Source organism: Callospermophilus lateralis, chromosome 20 (assembly GCF_048772815.1).
Source record: "Callospermophilus lateralis isolate mCalLat2 chromosome 20, mCalLat2.hap1, whole genome shotgun sequence".
Classification (NCBI taxonomy): domain Eukaryota; kingdom Metazoa; phylum Chordata; class Mammalia; order Rodentia; family Sciuridae; genus Callospermophilus; species Callospermophilus lateralis.
The window spans coordinates 5,154,500-5,174,650 of record NC_135324.1 but is presented as its reverse complement, the minus strand read 5'-3'; the positions used below and the strand labels follow the sequence as shown (position 1 = coordinate 5,174,650).

General features: G+C 47.5%; 1 protein-coding gene across 1 annotated transcript in view; it reads left to right on the top strand.

Moving 5' to 3' along the window:
• Window positions 1–20,151, top strand: part of Atg7 (autophagy related 7) — a 246,640-nt gene that overhangs the window by 223,072 nt on the left and 3,417 nt on the right. The gene's annotated exons all lie outside the window — the stretch shown is intronic.

Genomic DNA, 20,151 nt, shown 5'->3' with positions numbered 1-20,151 from the left:
TAAAGCCCGAGTTTCCCACCATCAGAAATACACAGCCAAGAAGGAAAAGTTGGGAATCTTGACGCTTCTGTCTGGAAAAGTACTGCCCAGAGGCGTGGGCACCGTGGGCTCCTCTTCCCCAGGCAGAAGCTCGTCCAGCTGGCATGGTGGGGCCCTTCAGCCCTGACCTCAGCCTTGTCCACCTACTGAGGTGTTCAGTCTGAGCAAGACAGGAGGGTGAAACTCCAGCCACTTTAGTGAAAAGCCCCCAGAGCCTTAGCGCTGTGCCCCACTGCCGTCAGTCAGACCGTGCTGATTCTGTGGTAGCAGCAGATGCCCAGAAAGCAAGGTCTCTATGTTTAGGCCTGAGCACGGAGTTGCCAAGGTAAAGAAAGACACCATCAGTGTGGCCACAGAATGCTGTTGCTCTTGGAACCAATGCCCAAGCATCCGTCCTTACGGGGTCTGCTCACAGGCAGGCCCTGTGTCACCCCATGGGTTAGGTGCCTTCAAGGCAGCTCCCAACAGCCCAGGCAGTTTGGAAGGCAGCAGGAGCCCTTCCTGGATGACTGACTCTCATGTGGGTGGCTACGTGCTGCCAGTCAGGGGCCGCTTGCCCTGCCTCCCTCTGTTGTACTGAAGGGAGCTTCCTGCACTCTTGGTTAACAGGACATGTCACAGAGCCTTTATGGCCCAGCCGTGTCCACTGGCTCTTCTTCTCTTGCGCAGATGTCATTTGGGCCAAAGTGGGAAGCTACTCCCTCCTGGCTGAGCCTTCTAGGCCTGTTGACAACTTGGCAACAGTTAGGATTTCTCTACCTTGGGACCCTAGAGCTTGCCTTCCACACCTGAGAAGGTCGGCTCCACTCAGCAGCTTTTCCCAAGGCTCAGTCCATTTGCACCTTCCTGTCTCAGGCTCATGGAGACCCAGTCCCCACCCAGAATCTTCTCTGACTTTCATTGCTTCCTTTACAGAGCCTCTCCTTGAGCTGGCATTCAGTTCCCATACTGCACATTCTTGCCCCGACTCTGCCGAGTAGTCCCTTCCTTCTATCCCCTTGTGCATTACTTGCTCCTAGACATTCTGCTCGGGGGCCTTCCTAGAGGCCATGTTGGCATTTCTACTGGAAGATTCCATCCTTCAGAGCCTAAATCAGGCTGCCCCCTGCAGAACCTTAGCTAAGGACCAAGCTACCCACTGTATCCTCTCTGTGTCCAAGCATGGATACCCTGCCACGCATTATCCAAATGCCCCTTATCTCCCTGGTTCAACTGAAGACTTGCAGAAGGATTCATCTTTTTCTTCCAGTGACACCTAGCTAACACTCAAGTTCCTGAGATGGAGACCTCACTTCTATGATTCTCAGACCCTCCAGTTTTGCTCTTTCTCAGAGCCAGTAGAGATGTGCTTCCACAGCAAGAACAGGGACCAAGCAGGTTGGCTTGCTCTCTCAGGTTGGGGGAGGTTGACAAGGTTGGTCCTTGTCTTGGGGCATTTAGGCCAGTGAACTGAGAGAACAGTGTAAACCCTCTGTGAGGACCCGGCTCATTGTGGATTTGACATTCCAGGTAGAGGTCCCTCTGAGAGGGGTTTGGCCCTCTCCTGCAATATGCAAGGCCAGACTCCTTGGAAGAGGTGCCCTGTGTTTGGGAGAGCTGTTCTCAGTTCCTGGCTTCCTGACAGCCTTCCAGAGCATTTGGGAACTGTCCTGAGTCCACGGCTCCTTTAGCCTCATCCTCTTGAACTAACAGATAAAAACATTAGCCCTTTTCTTTAAAAGAATAAAATAATAATAACTTCTACAGATCCCAGAAAATAAATGAAACCCAGGCTTCATTCCCAATAGGAAAAGAATGAGAGAGGGGACAGCTCCTCACCAAAGCAGCTTCCAGGGTACACAGTAGAGCCACAGAGCCCAGAGCCATAGTTTGGCAGAAATTTAGAAGGGCTGCCCTAGGGTTGAATGAGCAAAGTTGGGGGGAAGCGAGAGGTTTATAGTGGGTTCCAAATAGCTCATTAGGGATAAATTAGGCAACAAAATAATTAATTGTCTTTAAGGACTGATTTTTAACAAGAATAGGTATTCTGGGGCTGGTCCACTTAACCTTGTGTTTGGGAAAAGGTGCCACCAGCCTCGGAGGAGAAGATAGCTGAAAGCCGCATGTCCCACCTTGCCAGCATCCTGAACTAGAAGCTTCTCTCTGACTCTTTTTGTTTTGTCTCAGGATGGAACCTAGATCTGGGGTCAGGGCTGAGTCTTCCCAGGCTCTCTCCCTCGGACTGCAGGTTTTGGAAGAAAGCACAACTTCCGTTTCCCAAGTAGAGTGCAGAATTTCATTCACACCTAAGGGAGGATGTTTGTGTTCCATGAGGGTCACCACCATCTGTTTTTAAAGTCAAGGTTCCTGTGAGTGCACTTGGATGGGGAAGTCCAGAGGGAGCTGGCCTTCTCACCTTGGGATCTGCAGGCCTGGACCCAGCAGTTCTGGTCCAGGCCAGGCAAGGACCACCCTGGTCAGCTAGAGCTCCAGGCCCAGCTCCCCAGCTGACCTTGCTCAGAAAGTGCCCCTCTCTGGTGTCAGTCTCCCCTTCTGTAACAGCGAGGCAGAGGCATGGGAAATAGGAATTACCAGATCTGAAATTTTAGGATTCTGATCTTATTTACAATCAACCTATTGAATCTACCTCCAAAATATAGGAGATAGGTACATACCCTTCTCCATTTCTGCTGGAACTGCCCATCACTCCCCTGATCTTGAGGCTTCCTACTTAAGTTCGGAGGCTTAGAATAAACCTGGAGCCCTTATCATAGACCCTGTGATTGCAGGCCTCACATCCATCTGCCTGGGACCTTTTTCCCCACAGCCACCTGCTCTGTGGCCAGTCCCTGCAGAGTACATCCAACCCCTCCCTGCTGTGGGGTCTGCATACCTGCTGCTCCTTCCACCTTGAGCCGCCTGCCCTTCCCCACTCTTATGCTCCTTCCCACCTCTCAAATCTCAGCTGTGACAGCATTTCTACCTCCAAGAGGCTTGACCCCAAATCCCTTGCTAAGGTGTTCCTCCATTACTCTGCTTCTCACTCCAGGTTTACTTTCCTTCATGGTACCAAGACATTTGCAGCTGTTTGCTTGGGTGAGTGGGTTATATGTTGTCTCTTGTCACCTCCACTAGAACATGGACCTCCTTTGAGTGGGGACTGACTGAGGGCATGAACCACATCTGCTCAGTCACTGCTGAACAGCTAGAGCCTAGCATAGCACCTGGCATACAGCAGGTGTTTCATAAATGGAGCACTTTATATCCATTGACTCATTTAATTGTCAGAACAATGATGCCATTTTTGTCTTCACTTGTCCAGATGACAAAAACATAACCACAGAGAGATCAAGTAAGTTGCCCAAGATCACACAGCTAGTAAGTGGCAGAGTGGAACACAAAGCCCAGAGGTCTGGCTTCAGAGGCAGAGCTCTGAACCAGGGCGAGAGGTGTGCCACATGGCTGAGAAAAGACAAAAGAGACAGTAGTGTGCCATCTTCTGCTTAAAACAGTGGGGAAATAAGACTGTTCTGTAAAATGACTGGGGTGCTGCTTTTGTTCTTAGGGGGTGAAATGAGCCCCACTTTAGGACTGCCCACCCTCTGCCTTCTCTGTTTTGGAACCCAGGGTTTCTCTCATGATATTTTTGTCAATTATTATAAATGTGTATTTATTATCTGTGAGCCTCATCCACTTACATTTTTAGTTTTATAGTCCTTCTCTGCTAAATTTTGAAAATCAAATTTTTAAAATAGACTAGAAATAGAACACAGTGTATGAAAACATGTACATTTCTATGAGTTTGGACAAATTTTCACACCTAAGGAACCACTTCCACATGAAAAATATAGAAGATTGCTATCATTTCCAGAGGTGACAGTTTCCTGGGTGCCCTTCCTGGTGAGCTTACCTATTTCCCAGCTCCAGGCAGCCAGGAGCTGCTTTCTGTCTGCACAGGTGAGATTAGTTCCATATAAACAGAATCACACAGAAGGTGCTTTTTCTCTGACTTCTTTTGCTCAACATACTATTGGAGATTCATCCATCTGTGTATCAGTCATTTGTTTTTTTAGGAGCAATACCCATGGTGGCCGGGTCACATGGTGGCTCCACTCCTAGTCTTTTGAGGAGCCTCCACATTCATTTCCATAGTGGTTGTACTAATTTACAATCCCACCAACATTGTGTTCCTCTTCCCCCTGGTCCTCTCCAGTGTTTACTATTGTTTGTATTCTGGATGGCTGCTGTTTGCCATTCTAACTGGAATGAGATAAAATATCAGTGTGGTTTTGGTTTGCATCTCCCTGGTTGCTGAAGTTGTTGAATATTTTTTCATATATTTGCGGCCATTTAAATTTCTTCTTATGAGAATTGTCTGTTTATTTCATTTGCCCATTTATTGACTTACTGGATTTTTTAAAATTCTTTATTCTGAATATTAATCTTCTCTAGTTTAAAAAGATTTATATTCTGTAGACTCTTTTTACATTGTTTCCTTTCTCATGAGAAACTTTTTAGTTTGCCATCCCATTTATTGCTTCTTGGTCGTATTTACTGTGCTTTAGGTGTCCTATTCAAGAGGTCATTGCTTAAGCTATATGTTAGAGTATTGCCCCTGTATTTTCCTCTGGCATTTGCCAAGTTTCTCATCTAATTCTGAGGTCTTTGATCTACTTCAAGTTGACTTTTATGCCAGATTCAAGAGAGCAGGATCTAATTTCATTCTCCTACATGTGGATATCTAGTTTTCCCAGCACCATTTGTTAAAAATGCTGTCTTTTCTCCAACAGAGGTTTTTGATGCCTTTGTTAAGAATAAGATGACTGTATCAATGTGGGTTTGTCTCTGTATCTTCTCTTCTCTGTTATTGGTTTATGTATCTTTCATGCAGGTTTTGTTCCTAAAGCTCAGCAGTATAATTTGAAGTCAGGTATTGTGATTCTTCCAGTATTGCTTTTCTTTTCTTTCTTTTTTTTAAATTGCATATAGATTTTTTAGAACTTTTTTCCCCCTAGTTATCTATAGAATGTCCTTGGTAATTTGATGAGGTTTGCACTGGATCTGTAGATGACTTATGGCAACTGGCCATTTTGACAATATTAATTCTGCTTACCCATGAACATGGGAGGTCTTTCCATCTTCTAGTGTCATCTTCTATTTCTTTTTTTCAGTGTTCTGTAAGTTTTACTTTAGAGGTCTTTTACCTCTTTCATTAGATGTTCCTAGGCTTTTTTTTTTTTTTTTTTTAAGGCTCTTACAAATGTTTGTTTTCCTGATTTCTTTTTCAGTAGATTCATTATAGAAAAGCTATTGATTTTTGTATGTTGATTTTGTATCCTGTGAACACATGAACATTTGGAGAACATGTTTTTATAAATACAGCTCCACTGACTATATAAATCTTTGTGTGACATTTGCTTTCTTTTTACCTAGCACTGGAATTGCTGGGTCATCTGATGTAGGTATATGTTAAATTTTTTCAGAAATTGTCAAACTAGCCAGGTGCAGTGGCACACGCCTATAATCCCAGTGGCTCTGGAGGCTGAGGCAGGAGGATTACAAGTTCAAAGCCAGCCTCAGCAAAAGTGAGGTGCTAAGCAACTTTGTGAGACCTTGCTTGTCTCTAAATAAAATACAAAAATAGGCCCATGGATGTGGCTCAGTGGCCTAGTGCCCCTGAGTTCAATCCCGGTACCAAAAAGAAATTGTCCAATTGGTCACAGTGGTGCACATATGTATTCTTAACTATGAGGGGAGGGAGGCTGCGGCAGAAGGATCCCTTGGTTCCACAAGTTCAAGGCTAATCTTGGCAACAGAGCAAGACCTTGTCTCCAAAAAGAAACTGCCAGATAATCTGTGAAAGTAGCTGTTGGCCGCTCCACATACCTCTTATTTCCAGCCATTTGAATGGGTAGATGGTATATCTCGTGGTCTCTGTCGCAATTCTACATTGACAGTGTGTTAAGCATCTTTTCATGTACATATTCGCCACCTATATGTCTTCTTGTATCTACTCCTCTCATATCTTTTGTTCATATTTTCACAGGCTTTTTATTTCCTTCTTAGTTGTATGTTCTCTGGACCCGAGCCTTTTGTCAGATACACATATTGCATACATTTTCTCAATGTCTTCAGCTTCCCTTTTTATCCTGTCTTTCTCTTGTAGTGCTGGGGATTGATCCTAGGGCCTTACACATGGTCAGGTAAGCCCTCCACCCTTGAGCCACATCCACAGTTCTTTAAAATATTTTTGAGCTCTCCACTTCTTGATCACTGTTATATAAGCTGCTTCCGTCTGCCACACATTCTGCCATGATGTTCAGCCTCATTTTGAGCCACAAGAAATGGAACTCTGGTATTCTATGGACTGAGACCTAAGCCCTCTAGTAAACCTTTCCTCCTCTGTAGTTGTTCTAGTCAAATCCTTTAGTCACAGCAGCAAAGAAACTGACTAAAACAGAAATTAGTTTAGAGAAGTGGGGTCATTGCTGTGACTAATCTGATGTAGTTCCAGGGTTTTGGGAGCTTTTGGAAATTCATGGGAACAATTTTAATATGTGTAGCAGTGCAAGCTGGAAATTGCTTTAGATTGTTGTAAGTAGAGGTTAATAGCCAAATCTGGTGTGAGCTTAGAAGACCAGAATGCCAAAAGGACCATGGACAGTGAAGAGAGGGCTCAAAAGTGTTCAGAAAAGAAAGCTTCTATTGGAATTTGGAGTAGAGGCCATTCGTGTTATGTTCTGGCTGAGAAGTTGTCTGCATTTCCCCATGTCCTGAGACTTTCTGTGAGGCTGATTGTAAAAACGACTGACTACTGGGCACTGTGGCACACACCTGTAATCCTAGTGGCTGAGACAAGAGGATCAAAGCCAGCCTCAGAGAGGCACTAAGCAACTACCTGGTTCCTGCCCCCTCCTCCCCCCAAAAAGCAATGGACTTTTTAATATGGCAGAAGAAATGTCTAGGCAGCGTAGTATTCAGGCGGTGACATGGATATTGCTGGCAGCATTTAGCCAAATTTATTGTGACAATCAGGAGCAGAAAGCAGATCTGAAAGATTTGGAAAAAGTGAACTTGAAAGGCTGGAGTAAAACTAGGTCCAAGGAAGTTGTTAAAGACATTATCACCACTAGAGAAATGCTGAAGACTTTAGAGACAATAAGAAAGATGGCTTGAGGAGCTGGAAAGACCACACCATACCCATCTCAAGCTCAAGGCAGTAAAGGTAAAAATTCTCCTAAGATGAGACCCATGGGGCACCATTCTTGCACAAGGGGTTCCTGGGAGGTTTTTTTCAACATTCTCAGCCACCCAGACACTCAGAGGCTGCAGCAGCAAGGGTCCCTCGAGGCTGGGCTACTGCTCTAGATGGCAGCTGACCTTGTTAGTCAACCAAGTGGTGCTGTTTCTGCAAGAATGCAGGATGCTGGAGTTAAGGGTTCCTGGAGGAAGATTTCAAAGGAAAGCCTGGGAAGGTCAGAGTCCCTCTGGTGCCCCTCACAGGGCACCCCCTGTGAGGAAGAAGCTGAAGCTGCAGTGGAGATCCCCGAGATTAAGAAATGCCAGGTACGTGGGACATCATCCTAGGAAAGCTGCAGGAATTGAGCAGAGACAAGCCAACAGAAATACTCCTTGGGCTGCAGCAAACAAGGCCACAGGGGCAGAGCTACACAACCCTTTGGAGAGAACAGCACAATGCCATGTGCCCCAGATGCCAGATGTGGAGCTACAGGACTTGTTTGCCCAGCTGGACTTTGGTCTTGCATTGATCCTATCTATTATTTCTATGCTCCTAATTATGTGAATGGAAACGTTTACTCTGTAGCAGTATATGTTGAATACTTGTAAATCACTTTTAATTTTCAGGAGCTCACAATATAAGATTGTCTTGAGCTTCAGAGAGAGATTGGACTTGAACTTTGAGCAATCTCAGAACTGTTGAGACTTTGGGAACTCTTGGGTTGGATTAAATATATTTTGCATTGTCAGATGAGTGTGAGCTTTTGGGGGCCAGGAGTAGGATGTTATCATATAGATGTGGTATTCCCCAAAAGCTTAAAAAAATATTTTTTTAGATAGGGTCTTGCTAAATTAAATTACCCAGGTTGGCCTTGAACATGGGATCCTTCTGCCTCAGTCTGCTGAGTTGCTTGGATTGTAGGTGTTTACTGCCATGCCTGACTCATTTTATTTTTCTTTTTTTTAAAATATTTTTTTTAGTTGTAGATGGACACAATATCTTTATTTTTTTGTGTTGCTGAGGATTGAACCCAGTGCCTCACACATGCAAGGCAGGCGCTCTACCACTGAGCTACAGCCCCAGCCCTCATTTCCTTAAAAAGATGTTTTTAAGAGAGAAAAAAAGTTGAATTTCAGTGAGGTCTGATTTGTTTTCTCTTTTATGGTGCCTGCTTCTGGTGTCCTAAGAAATCTTTGCCTACCTACAAAAGTCTCAGATTTTCCTTTATGTTCCCTTGGAGAAATGTTATAAGTTTTAGCTTTTACATATATATGTTTCACTTCACATTAATCTTGGATGTTGTATGAGCTAAGGGTGACCATTTTTTTCCATTACGTGTTATTTGTTCAAAAGAACAAACAGGGAAACAAAGGTGATTCCCTGTTGAATCACCTTTGGCACCTTGGTTGAAGCTCAGTTACCCTGTGAGTTTCATGTTTTTGTTTTTGTGGTGCAGGGGATGGAACCGAGGGCCTTGTGTGTGCAGGGAAGTGCTCACCACTGAGCCACACCCCAGCCCTCTGTGCTCTGTCCTTATCTCACTACCACACTGTCTGGTTTCTATAGCTGTAGAGAAAGTTTGGGGGTCAGTGTCTCTTACTCCATGGCCACTGATGGTCAGCACCAGTGGCAGGAACCTCAGGACTCCCTGCAGGGCAGACAGATGCTCACACAGGACTGACGGGCATCCCCATCCTGAGATTCCAGGCTGATCAGAATCATCTTTTCTTACCAAGTGAAGTCTGTGCAAATCCATATCCTACATTCACGCCACCCTGGAGCTCTGGGCTCTCTAGCTTTCCTTCTTTCTCCGGGCCTCTCTCTGATTGTGACCCCAAAAGCCCTGTGAGGTAGAGAACAAACACAGAGAAGCCTTCGCCTCTCTTCAGTTTTCTAAGGAACTGAAAAATCAGAACTATAATGGAAACCATTCTGTGGCCTCCAGTGCAGCCATTTATCTCAATAACCATTTCATTTTAAATGTGGGCCAAATATATAAATCATATCTTGAAAGAAAGTATGTTGGTGCCACGAAAATTACCCTGTATTCTTACCATCTAATTTAAAAAATGTGTTTTGAAGCTTGGGAGAAAGCAAAGGAGCTCGGGGCCTAGACACCCTTCTCCTACATGTCCCCTGCCTTCTGTTCATCCTCAAAATGAATCCACACTACTCCCCAAACTCCATGGAGAGTTGAAGCCCAGCAGTGAGCAGCATGCCCTGTCTTCGGCAGCAGCAGCAGCTGCTGCTCTTGTGAAGGTCACTCACTGGTCCTTAGGACTCAGAGCCCAAGCCAGGCTGTTCCCCACCAAGCCTTGGACTTGCCTCAGTGTGGTCTCAGAGCTCAGTCAGGCCCTCTAGTTCGGGCAGTGACCTCTCCAGCAACTCCTGGGGGTTGGTGCTCATTTAAGGACATCCCCTGGAGAAGGCTGATAAATATAGCAGGGCCCTGGGCCCCATTTTCCAGGCTAGTAACAGGAAGGACTTGGAGTGGCCTGTTGCTTTGTGAGGGGCCTAGATTCCAGGGTCTTCTGTCTAGAAACCTCACTAAGGAATCTGTGGCTAACATGCCAGCCTTGTGCCTGGCTTCTCTGCACTTCCTTGGGAGGAAAACTGAAGGAAACGGCAGTTACCCCATATCTGCCTTGGGCCACAGCCCTTAGCTTACTGTAGCGTGTTCCCCCAGGTCCTAGAGGTACAGGATCCTCACCCTTCCCACTCCATTCATTTTCTGGTCATGAAAATAATATGTGAACATATTTTTAAAAATAAAATTAAAAATCAGGAATAAAATTCACACCCAGGATTAGAATTATCACATGAAGAAGGTCCCCAGGAGTTCCCAGAAAAGGGGGAGAACTTGACTCAGGACAAATGAGGTCCTTGACATATAGAGACAGAAAAGAATTTCAGCATGTTTCAGTAGAGGCACAGAGATGATTTTTTTTTTTTTTTTTTAAGAAAGCCAGGAATACACATTCAGGGAGAATATGGGCCATCTCAACATTGAGAGATGTGCTTTTGAATTCCAAGTTGCTCTCTCAAAGAAAACCTGGTGGGGGTGGAGATGACATTAGTCTGATGATCTCAAGATGGTTTCTGGTGGTCTGATCATTCTCAGAATTGTAATCTGTTAGGGTCTCTATTATCTGATCAATAGATAACACCAGAAAGTACCCTAAGTTACAGGTTTCTTAAAATATCACATCTCTCTTTGTTTAATCTACCTATTGGTGGGCTAATTGGTAGTGAACTAAGTAATGATCATAAGTGAATGATCTTATGGTTAACTCTTAAGATGTATGGGTTTCCCTAGAGTTCAGGAGTGACCAGTCTTTCAGAGAGACTAGTCTAGCTTGGGAATGACCGGCCTGGAATGGTATGAGGAAGTTCAGATTAATTTCATTGTCCTTCCTTTATGTCTTCTACCTATTTTTTATTTCTTCTGCCTCAGTATTTTTTTCTTCTTTCCTCCTCCTTTTTTACTTTCTCCCATGCATAAATGTAACTGGGATCAGATCAAATATGTAACTTTGTTTTCTCTGCTCTTACCATACTTTTGAGCATTTTCTCATAGTTAAAACTTGCCCTAAAGGAGGTCCTATGTAAGACTCTGTCCTATGCCAGGAGCACAGCCCAAGCTCTCCTAGGTCTTGGTAGGGCAGGACTTGAGGCCCCAAGGAGAAATGGGGGAGCAGGAAAAATTACTAGGAGGGTCAGGGCAGCCCCAGGTCCAGTTCCAGGCCCAGGTCCCCACACAGCCTAGGCCAGAAGTTCTTCTTTCCTGGCCATGGTCCATGTTACGTGCCTTCTCCCTGTCCTCGACACAGAGGGCTCTGGCCTCAGAGCCTATTGTTCCCCCTGGTGGGGTGGTGACAACAGCAGCCTCTCCTCAGAGTGTGTCTGCACTCCTTTCCCCACCGTGTCTGCAGCCTGGACCTGCTCCTCCATTTGTTCTTCCCCAGCACCACAGCTGCTCTCGGCAGCCTGTTCTCCACTCTCAGCCCCACTCTGCTCCTCCTTTACAATGGCACCCCTGGGCATCCCCATCCAGGGCACACCCCATCCAGGGCACACCCCAGGTCTTGCTGTGTTTCCGGTCTTAGTTTCAATCCTAGGAGTAGAGCCCCAAGGTGTGGAATGACTGAGCATGAACCCAATTGAGGAAATGCAGCCTAGAGCCTGGGCTCCCAGGCCATTCTTCCAGGCCTAGCCCGAGGTTAGCTTAGTGTCACCTAGCCCAGTGCCCTGGCTGGTGGTGAGGAGCATGGGTGGGCAGCCTGCAGTGTGCAGCACCCCGTGCTGGTCCCCTTGCTGTGCCTTTGATCAGCTTTGCAGGTGTATTTCCTCCAAACCCCGCTGCAGAGGCCCCCCATCCTGCCAGCGTAAAGCATTTCCTTTCCCCCTTTTCTCCCCTCATCCTTAGCAGCCCTATTTCTGTTTTACCGGCTGCCTTTGCTGTGACTCTCCTTTCTAGTAAAACCCTCCCCTTGTTCCTAGATCCCCCTGATTAAGGGGTGTCAGGTCACTGTACCTGAGGCCCTGAATTGATGGCACCTATAGGGCTGGGAATGGGAACAGCTGGGAGAAATTTCTCTACCAGAGGACTAGAGCCAGGAGTTTTCCCCAAAGTTCTGTTCCGCTCCCCGCCCCTTCGGCTTGCACCAGCCCCAACCCTCTGAAGGCTGGCTTTGGAGCTAGGGACCCTAGAGAGAAGAGGTCAGGTCTTAATCCCTCTCCCAGGGTTGGTAGGAGGCATCTTCCAAAAGGGAGGTGCCAGAGTGGTGGTGTGAGAGGGGGGCCCAGATCCCCCCAGGACAGAAAGGGGGAGAAATCACTTAGTCCCCTGAAGGAGGGGACAGGCCTGTGTGTAGAGGGTGAGTGTAGGTCAAGCCAGCTGTTGACAGGCAAGGGCACCAGGAAGTCTGGAGGGGGTGAGACTCCCTTGCCACCTTGTCTGCCCTTCCTCTCTGCCTCTGCCTGTCTTCCTCTTGTTCACTCTGTAAGGCCTGTCATCTGCAGGCACCAACAGGCCTATGCGGTCCACACCAGTCACCCTCACCCAACAGGCAGATGAGGACCCTGGGGCCCACATTCAGTGCCCACTCTCATTCTGGACTTACCATGAGCGAGCTGGCAGCCCTTCGTTGCTCAGGTCTCTGTCATGCTCCAGGCAGGAATCCATCACCCAGTAGTCATTACCTGGGCCTTACCCAGCAGCCCCAGGGCTTGGCCACATGTTGCACAAGTAGACGAGGTCTGGCCTGGCCTCCCTGTCCACCTTCAAGGCTCTGCCACCTGGGGGAGCCTCCAGTTGATCCAAGCAGAGCATCCTTTCTGAATACCACTGAACTAAGCACAGGAAGTGCCCACCCCTCTTTATTCCTGTGGCCTGGCTTGGGAACAGCCCAGGGTGGGGCTCAGGAGAATAAAGGTATCAGTGGTCTCGGGCCCAGACTTCCCTCAGAAACATGGCCTGCTGACCCCCGTGTGGACGGGAACAGCACCAGAGGGCTCAGAGAGGCCCAAGAACAGCCGGAGTCGCTGATACCTGGGGGGTCAGTGCACCCATTTCACTTGGGGCATCAAGAGCCTACACAGTAACTCTGGAGCCATCACTCCCTCCCACCCCCGGGCTCCCAGCTGGCCCAGACCCTGGAGCCCACACTCTGCTGCACCCCCAACCTGACCTATCAGACTACTTCGTCCCCAGAAAGTAGTCTGACAGAAAGGGGGAGAAATCACTTAGTCCTCTGAAGGAGGGGACAGGCCTGTGTGTGGGGGGTGAGCGTAGATCAAGTCAGCTGTTGACAGGCAAGGGCACCATCCTACCTCTCCACAGACCCAGCCTAGGATGTCATGGACCAAGCACCAACCACAGTCCCTTGTGCGTTCCCTTGCAAGCCTGTCTTCCCCCTTTTGGGCTGTACTTGGGTTCTGGTCCCAAGCAGCCCTGCCTGGCCCAGCTCTCCTGGGAATGTGTCTATCTGCTGCCTTTCTCCCTGAATCTTGCTTGGAATCATTTCTGGATGTCTGTCCTCTTCCTCCCTGGTTCTCAGGGCCGGGTCCTAGCAGTACTGACTATGGGCTCATAGACTAAGGGTCAGTGCCCCCCCCAACTTAGTCCCAAAGGTTTGAGGAAGATATTGACCACCTAGACATGCAGGAAATGAAGGCTACACCTCCCTCCGGCCTGCACTACCCAGGAAGTGGTTGGTGAGAGGTGGTGCACCTGAGAGGAGGAAAGAGTGGCTATTAAGTATCCTTTTGGAACAAGATGGGGCCTCCATTCTTTCCCAGGGGGACTTAATTCTGCCTGGGAGGTCTGCTGTCCACCCTCAAGGCTTAGTCCAACGTCTTCACCTGTCCCGAGCAAATGCCCAGGCCCCCAGGGAGATCACACCTGGGAGGGCAGCTGCAACGAGGTGGGGCATCTGCTCAGAGGCCCGGAGAAGTCTAGATGCCTCCATCCTGATATTAAAACAAAGAAAGGCCAGAACCCCCTTTCACAAACTGTAGTATATTTAAAATGTTTACATTTAACAAATGAGTACTTTTAACACACATAAACCAAAATATAATTGTGTCATTCACAAGGTAATTACAGTGTTTGTAAAAGAACCTTAGTTTTGTGGCAGGCTCCAGGCAGTGTGGTCCAGAAATTGAGTGTGAGTTGAAACTGTGACGCAGAGCTCCTTCCAAGCGCGTCTTTCTCATTTGGAGAGAGGTTACACCTTGAGGCCCTGAGGCCTGTGTGGTCCAGGACCGACCTCCTTGGGATTGGAAGGGCCCTTTCCTCCTCCTCCAGGGTGGTGGCCCAGCTCTGCTGTCTTCAGTGATGGGGCTGTGACCTGAGAGGGTCACATGGGCCCAGCCCACCCAAGGGGGCCAAGAACTGCACAGACTAATACCTGCCATCACTGGCAAGCCTGAACTGGGTAGGAGGCAGAGGTGGGGATCCCGGAGCCAGGATACTGCCCTGGGCAGATCTGACATCTTGTTGGCTTGGGGACCACTTACTGAGCATCAGCATAAGAGGGAGTGATTGGGCTGGGGATGTGGCTCAAGTGGTAGCACACTCGCCTGGCATGCATGCTGCCCGGGTTCCATCCTCAGCACCACATACAAACAAAGATGCTGTGTCTGCCGAAAACTAAAAAATAAAGATTAAAAAAAATTATAAAAAAAAAAAGAGGGAGTGATTGGAGCACGAGTGCCACACTTCACATCCTCAGTGGGTTGTGTGCAAGGAATTACGTTTAATTATAAGGAAGTGATGAAGTGAGGTAGAGAGACACTCCCCAACCCTGTCACAGCGCTGTCATCTTCTCTGTAATTTCCACTCTGCTACCTCAAGGCAGTGGTGCCCCTGTCCTGGGGTCATTTAGATGTCCGCGTGAAGGAAGGACTGGGCTATTCTGTTGCGTGGATGGTGGGTATACATTTTGCATAACCATTGGTTGGTAGACTTTTTTTACTGCTGTCTATTATGCCATGAATGTTAGTGTGCAAGTGTTTGTGTGGACGTGTTTTCATTTCTCTTGGGCAATTACCTAGGACTGGGATTGTTGAGCTGAATAGTAACTTTGTTTTATGAATTGCCAGGCTATTTTCCAATGTGGTCAGACTGTTTTTGCATTTCTAACAGCAACGTCTAAGGCTCCATTTTGTCCAGATCCTTGCCAACACTTGTTTTTATCTGCCTTTCTTGTGGCCGTCCTAGTGGGTGTGAAGTGGTTATTGAGTTGCATTTGCCTGGTGACTAACAATGTTCCGGTACCTTTTCTTGGGCTTCTTGGCAGTTCATGTGTCTGTCTTTGGAGAAGTGTCTATTCAACTCCTTCACCACTCTTTTTAACTGGGTGGTCTTTTTCTCACTGAGCAGCAGGACCCTTATCAGATTCATGATTTGCAAATATTTTCTCTCATTCTGACTTTCTTAGTAGTATCCTTTGAAGTAGAAAAAGTTTTCATTTTGATGAAATTCAATTTCTTTGTTTTGTTACTTGTACTTTTGGTTATTTTTCTTTTTTAAATTTTTTACATACTTGATTCTATAGTGATAAGTTTGCTCAGTTCCGTTCCCACTCACCTCTTTCCCCTTTTTCTTACAAGGTGGCATGCCATAGATGCTCCACATTTCCCCCCCACACTAAAAAAAAAAAATCCTGGAGATCAGCCCACGTGAGCTGATTGAACTCTTGTTCATCACTGTGTGGGGCCACAGCAGTCCAGGTGTGGATGTGCAGTGAATGGTCCCTCGGTAGGTTCCCTTTGGAGGCCCTCTCCAGTTGTGTCCAGTCCTTTACCGTCGCAAATTACACAGCGATGAATAATGACCTTTTGTGACATGGAGGCGTGTCTAAGTATTCTTAGGACAGTCTCCTGAAAGTGAGGCGGTTGGACCCAAAGGTAAAGCACAAGTAATTCTGTTGGGTGGATCTCTATTCATGTCCACCAGCAATGTGTGTGAGTGCGCCTCCCCACAGGCTCGCAGACAGGATGTGTTATCCAGCTGTGGGGTTTTGCCAGTCTGATAGGTATGGAAATATGCTCTCAATGCAGCTGTTCAAAAAAAAAAAAAAAACTTGGAGATATAATTTAAGTTCAATAAATTGCACCCATTAAAGGCATAGTTTGTTAGGTTGTGACACATGGTGATCTTTCTGTCACCATAGATTAGTTTTGCCTCTTCTGGGGTTTCAAATAAATGAAACTATCCAGGATGTAGTATCGAAAGACAGTCTACACAGTGAAATGATCGCAAGCGTCATTTCTTGGTAAGACACCTCAGTCTCTGGTGCATATTTCTATCAATAATACGATGGCAACTACGTTGTCGGTCATTGTGCTGTGTGTGGGTTCATGAGGCTTATTCATGCTGTGGGAGAGAGCCCTGTGCCCTTTGACCAATGCTGCCCTGCTCCCTCCCTCCTCCCTGCTGGGCTGCTTTGACTCGGGATAAAGATGCCATCATGTCATGTGCATCAGTAATTTATTCCTTCCACGGGTAGGCAGTGCCCATTTGTGGTGGCTTCCAGTCACTGTAACAACCCACCCCACCCCCGAGGCAACCGACCTATAAAGAGAAAAGGGCTGTTCTGGTTCACGCTGTGGAAGGTTTCAGCCATGGTCAGCCGGCTCTGTTGCCTTGGTCTCAGAGGGGACTGTGCTGAGGAAGCACAGTATGGTGGGAACACCCCACAGGGTGGTAGTCTGCTTACCCTATGGCGAGGATGCCAAGAGGAAGAGGAAGGGACCAGGATCCCACTGTCCCCTTCAGTGGCCTGCTCTCCATGGATGGAAGGCCTCCCACTTCTTAGAGGTTCCGCCATCTCCCGGAAGTGCCATGCTGGAGACCAAACTTCTAACACATGGGCTTTGGGGGAACATTCCAGAGCCGTGCTGTAGCTCCATTGTATGGATATTCCAGTTTATTTCTTCTGTTTTCCTATTGGTGGCCACTTGAGCCAGTTTGTTTGTGCCCCTTGGGAAGGAAGCTGCTCTGAACATTCTCACACAAGCCTCTGTGGACTTGTCTCCCCCTTGGGGTAAATGGGAGTTTAATGGCTGGGTCACTGGGGAAGTGTGTTTGGTTTTATGAATCACCAGACCTTTCCCCGAGTGGTTTTGCCATTGCTTTCCTTCTAGCAGGGTCAGGGAGCCCTGCTTACTCTGCACCCCCCAGAGAGCCCCGCTGCCCATTGGTTTTGCTACAGGTGCTGTGCGGTGTCCCTTTGGGGTCTTGCTGTGCATTTTCCTAAGGACGAAGGATGCTGAGCACCTTCACTGGTGGCCATTTTGTGTCCTCCCTTGCGGAATGTCTGCTCAAATCTTTTGCCCAGTTTTAAGGAAAATGAGTTTTGAGTGTTTAACTGAGGGTTGAGAATTCTTAATACAAATCCTTCCCATAGATATCATAGACATTTTCTCCTCGCTTGTGACTTTCCTTTGCCTTTTCATTTCTGATGTCATCTCTTTCAAAGGCCAGATGCTTCAATTCCCGTGAAATGCTCGTCAGGTTTTTCTTTTGTGTCCTAAGAAATGTCTGCATTTCTGTTCTTATGAGTAAGGTTGAGCACGTTTTCTTGTGTCAGAGGGTCATTTGCCTAGATTTTTCTGTGAACTGTTGACATCTTTTTCTGTGAACTGATTGGTCTTTAGAGAATTGTCAATTAGGGAGTAGTGGTGGCCCTTTCAGGTATGTTTGTAGTTTTGGGTTTTTGTGGGTTTTTTTTTCCTTTTTTATTACTTTGTTTATTGGGTTTCCCATGCAAAAAAATACACGTTTCTTCAGGGTCAATGCACCCGTTTTCTTTCTCATAGGCTCAAGCTCACAGGGCTCCCCCGCCCCTGCCCTCGCACATTGTAAAGGAAGTACCCATTTGCGTGCCCATGGCTTTGTTTTCTTTAACACTGAGATCTCTGTTCCGTTTGGAGTTGATGCCAAGGTACAGCAGGAAACATGGAATCAATTTTTATCTTGTTTCAAGTTACTAATTCTCCCCATTTATTTGAAAGTCCATCTTTTTCTAATGATTTGAGCTCCCATTCTCCAAACCTTCATGGTGAAATGCTAGCTTTCTGGACGTGTATGGATTCTACATCCTACTGTTTCCAGGCTCACTCTGTTCCAGTCGTAGCTGTTGTCATAGCAACGCCTCCCACTCTTGGTTTTGGAGACTTTGATGCTGTTTGCCTTGACTTGCAAACGTGGAGCAGGGGAGCCATCACTGTCCCTCTTCCCAAGTTTTACTAGGACTCTTGCTTATTTTTTTCCACAAAACTTTAGAACCAGCTCCTCTAGCTCCAGAAGAAATAGTTGTTGATTTTTAAAACTTCTACTTTCACTTGGGAAAACTTGACTCTTTACTGATGCTGACTTGTCCTGTGCAAAAAACAAGGGGTGTTGCTCATTTGTTCCAGTTCACTTTTGTCTTTCTGAAGTTAAAATTCTTGGAGGCTCACTGAAGGAATGTTCTGAGGGGTTCCCCCCCCCCAATATAAATTTTGCACATTTGACATTAGGGTTATTTCCCAGCAGCTTATCTTTTTCACTGCTCTTACAATGGATTTACCTCTTCTGCTTTTGAACTGGACATTGTTCACACGTGGGGGGACTGGAACTTGCTAATTTTATGATGCCTTCTTAAAAGAGTTCTCTCGCCATGTCCACCTAGCATTTGTTTTCTTGGATTTTCTAGTTCTTTAATATTTTCTACACAAAGAGATTATTAATTTCTCCTTTAGAAGGTGGACTTCTTTTAAAAAAAAAAAGCTTTGTATCTTCTTTTAAAACATATAGTACCAATTTATACCCCACCTGTGGCCATGTGTCTTCTTGCCAGCATTGAGTATTAACATTTTTAAAATCCGTGCCAATTTACCTCAACCTTCCTTTGTTAAGAGGACACCCACGGCACCTCTGCTCAGGCCAGGCACTGTTCTTGGAACTAAGGACTCGGGAGGGCAGATCTCAGCCCTTTTAGGGTCCATGCTCAAGGAAGAGAGATGAAGTCTGTGTTTCCAGGTGCTGCCTTTGTGCCTGGTGAGGGGGAAGGCCAAGGTGCTCCACAGAACCTGTCCCTGCTAGGGAACTGGTTCTGGAAAAAAACCCATGCAGTTATGTAAAATCCACCACCCGCCAGCCCCCTGCTACAGGGCTGCGTCACAATAAGCCCTTTGGGTGTCCCACAGGATCCTCTGCAGCCCAGGCTCAACAGAACAGCCCTACGGCCAGCCCCTTTGAGTGGTTAAATCTGTCCAGGAGCAAGGGGCCAGCCAGGCTCCCTCCCAGCCCACAGCCACCTAGTCCACACCTCCCTGGCCCTGCAGTGGAGGGGGACACCCCTTCCCCATAGCAAAGCTCTGACAGTAGATGAAGAAGTGGTCAGAGGATGTCTGGATGCTCTTGATTTCCCATAAAGGTTTGTCCTTGGCCCAGAGTGTGAACAGCCCTGCCCACCCACTGGCAGAGAGTGCCATTCAGTGGTACCCAGTCTGCCCTAGCTGGTGCCCTGAAGAGGCTGGGCAGAAGGTCCTAAAACCTCAGTGCACAGGGCTCCTCATTCTCCTTCCTCTTAGCCCGGTGCCTATGTGTCCCCCTCCTCCATGCAGTGTGCCCAACCTGTTCCACACACCACATGCATGCTCCCAGCTTGCCTGTTGTGTGGTCCTGGGTAAGTTGTCTTGCTTCTCTGAGCTGGTTTTCCCCTGGACCTCACAGGCAGGTATGAGGAGGGCAGGAGGGCACATTCGCTCCAGGTCTGCAAAGTGCCTGGCACAGGAGGGCTACATGATCGAGTTCACTGACAGTCAAGAGTGGCTGAATGGTGCTGGCAAACCCTCTAGTGACTTAGTCTCCCCACTCAGACCTTCAGAACCCACAGATCAGGTTCCGGGGCTCAGCAGTGCGGCCTCTGTTGGAATTGGGCCCCTACTCCACCCCAGGGGGTGTTTCTAGCTGGTGGGAACCTTGCACCAAGAAGCAGGTCCCAACATGACACACTGGGGTCATTGGACCCCACACTGCCCATTCATTCATGGTGCTGGTTTGCCAGCATCGGGATCTCACTCTGCCACCCACCCTCCTGTGCTCAGGCAGTGGGCCTGTGTAGAAATGGAGGGGCAGGAGAGGGTCACCCGCTCCTCCTCAGCCCAGGAGGGAGGAAATTTCCCTCTATTTTCCACATCCTTGCCTTTGAAAGGCAAGCTGGTGTGGCTGTTTACCTTGGCCAGGCCTCCCTGCTCCCCGGGCCGCCCTCAGGCCGCCCCGTGTAAACACACTGTTCATCCTGGCAGCTCTGCTGGGGCTGGGGGTCTTTTGCAACCAGTTGTAAGGATTTTGAAAGTCTGGAGGCACAGGTTTGGGGACCAGCCTCCAGGGAGCCAGG